This window comes from Sander lucioperca, chromosome 1 (genome assembly GCF_008315115.2).
Source record: "Sander lucioperca isolate FBNREF2018 chromosome 1, SLUC_FBN_1.2, whole genome shotgun sequence".
Classification (NCBI taxonomy): domain Eukaryota; kingdom Metazoa; phylum Chordata; class Actinopteri; order Perciformes; family Percidae; genus Sander; species Sander lucioperca.
This window is the reverse complement of record NC_050173.1, coordinates 7,450,744-7,453,243: the sequence shown is the minus strand read 5'-3', so window position 1 is coordinate 7,453,243 and position 2,500 is coordinate 7,450,744. Positions and strand designations below refer to the sequence as shown.

The following is a 2,500-nucleotide window of genomic DNA, read 5'->3' as shown; positions in this document are numbered from 1 at the left end:
GCACACGCTCACACACGCCTGACCAAGTGTGTGTGTGTGTGTGTGTGTGTGTGTGTGTTAATTAGTACGTTCTGTGAGGTGTTCAATGTGTGAAAATGCATTGTAAAAAGCAGGTTTTACGGACGTCAAACGCCCCGACTTGCAACTGTTCTACAGCGTCACCTTTTAACTTGACAACAACAAAACTAAAAGCCCAGTTCAGACTAAAGATTTGCGTTAGAGATGCACCGATAGACCGGCCGGTGACCGGAATTGGCCGGTTATCACGTGCTCGGCCATGACCGGCGACCGGCAGGTCAGTCTGACATATGGTGATTTCATGACGGTCAACGCTCCAATTAACTGACAACATAAGTTATACCAGTTACAGTTCTCAAGGACGCACGAATTAACCTGCAACATGTCAGCTGTTTGGGAATTCTTCAGCGTGTGTGCAGAAGATAACAAGTTTACAATATGCAACACCTGCGAGGAGAAAGTAGGGCGTGGAGGGACGACACCAAAAACCTAAATCACATTTCTTTAGTCGATATTGGATGTGAAAAGAAGGAAATGGTTCTAACATTGCTCTTTAGATGTGTGTGAATGTCCCACACCAGGAGTAATTTATATAGTTCTATTTTATAGTGATCCATTATCTGTTCAACACATGTTCTATTAAAGAAAAGATAAAAAATAAATATGTGTGTGTGCTGTAAAGTGGTTAGAAAAAATGAAATCAGAATCGGCTAAAATCGGAATCAGCTGGTCTAACTCAAAGAAAATCAGAAATCGGAATCGGCCTAGAAAGTTGGAATCGGTGCATCTTTAATTTGCGACGATACAAAACCGTTTTCTAGAACGTTGCAGGATAAAACGTGGGCTATACTCGCCGCAGCCGACCAATCGGGCGCCAGTGTGACGTCATGGGAGCGCCGTAACTGTTTATACTCGCGCGTGGTGGTCGTGACTCTAGCTGCAGTCTTCTCCTGAACAGAGGTGGAGCTAATGAGGAAAGGCTACGGATGTTGCTCTTTCTACGGACTAGAAGAAGGAGAAAAAGGTAAACAACGGCAGAACTGGCAGCAGCGTTGATGTCAATGCTTGGATTTGATTGGATGAGCTACTTGGTCGGACCAAGCCTTTCATTCACCATAAATCAGTCCCTCCAGAAAAACGTGATTATGTGATCTCATAATTCAATGCATAATCAGCCAGTTTTTTCAAATACGCCGCACTTTCGCCGCATAAATTGCAGATTTCCGCGCAAAATATGCGGGGCTTGCATGATTTCATAATACCCGCATTTTTGTTGCAAAAAAGTCACACATATCTTAGCAGAAAGTTGAAAAATGTTGCGTTTACTTCACACAAGAGCAGCCATTTCCCTCTGTTGCCATGGGAACGTTATGAAGTGACGTAATTACGCGACGAAAAGCTGCAAACCCCGCGATGAAGCCACGATGAAACTACCGTTTTTGCAAGTTCCCGCAATTTCATCGCATAAAACTGCATAAATATCCCGCGTATTCCATCGCATTTTTTAAGAAAACGTGCCGCATAATCAAGGATTTTTGCCCGCAACAATCACAAAAAGCTCCGCATTTTTCTGGAAGGACTGATAAAAGAGCTCATCTTGACCCAGTAAGTTTACCAGAGAGACTTGCAGTCAGTCTGAGAGTCCTGGCATCACGTCGCCCAGGAGCTCGTCTATGCTTCCTGTTTCCACTTTGTCGCGCGCCGCTGAAAAAAATGGAGTGGTGCTCAAAATCCTGGCACGCCACCAAGATCTACGTCACTTTGACGTCACATTGGCCGTCTGATGCAATCTCATGACTCTGTGACTGCGCTGATTATTTTTGATCTACTGACACAGTGAAAACAACTGATGAAAGATGATAAGTAGAGGTGTACGCACAAAATGTAAAAAAGCCGATTTTTCAAAGGGAGTCTGGTAGACAAAACTGGTTGAACAAAACTAATCGTATGTTTTATAAGTGTAGGCTATCAGATTCTTTTCAACTCACAAGTCATAGTTCATTCATAAAACTTTGGTTTGCAAATGTGATGCATTCAGGGTTCCGTAAATCTGAGTCGTGTTACCTATCAGTTAATCTGCAATGATTTTGAAAAACTGAGAAAAGCAGAAACTAAATGTTTTAATGAGGCTATAAAAACGACGATTTATCAAATGGACTTTGGTGGATGAAGATGTTTAAACAAGTGAAACTAATTGTATTTTTGTCATCAGGTTTCTTGCAGCTCATCAAGTCTTTATTTCTTCATTTATTTGTCAAACTATGGTCACTGTGGTGCATTCATGGTTCAGTAAATCTGAGTTTTACACATCAAGTAATATAACTTGTCCCTCCTAGTTAATCTCCAAATGATTTTGTTCATAACACAAAGTGAGAAACTGAGAAAATAAGACAAACTAAATGTCTTAATGAAGCTGTAGAAACGCAGATTTTTCAAATGGACTTTGGTGAAAAATAAATCTGTCCCAAGTAGAGGCTCATTC

General features: G+C 41.5%; 1 protein-coding gene across 1 annotated transcript in view; it reads right to left on the bottom strand.

The window, feature by feature from the left end:
* The window catches only part of LOC116058048 (transcription factor COE1-like), a 151,596-nt gene that overhangs the window by 129,297 nt on the left and 19,799 nt on the right, over positions 1–2,500 (bottom strand). The gene's annotated exons all lie outside the window — the stretch shown is intronic.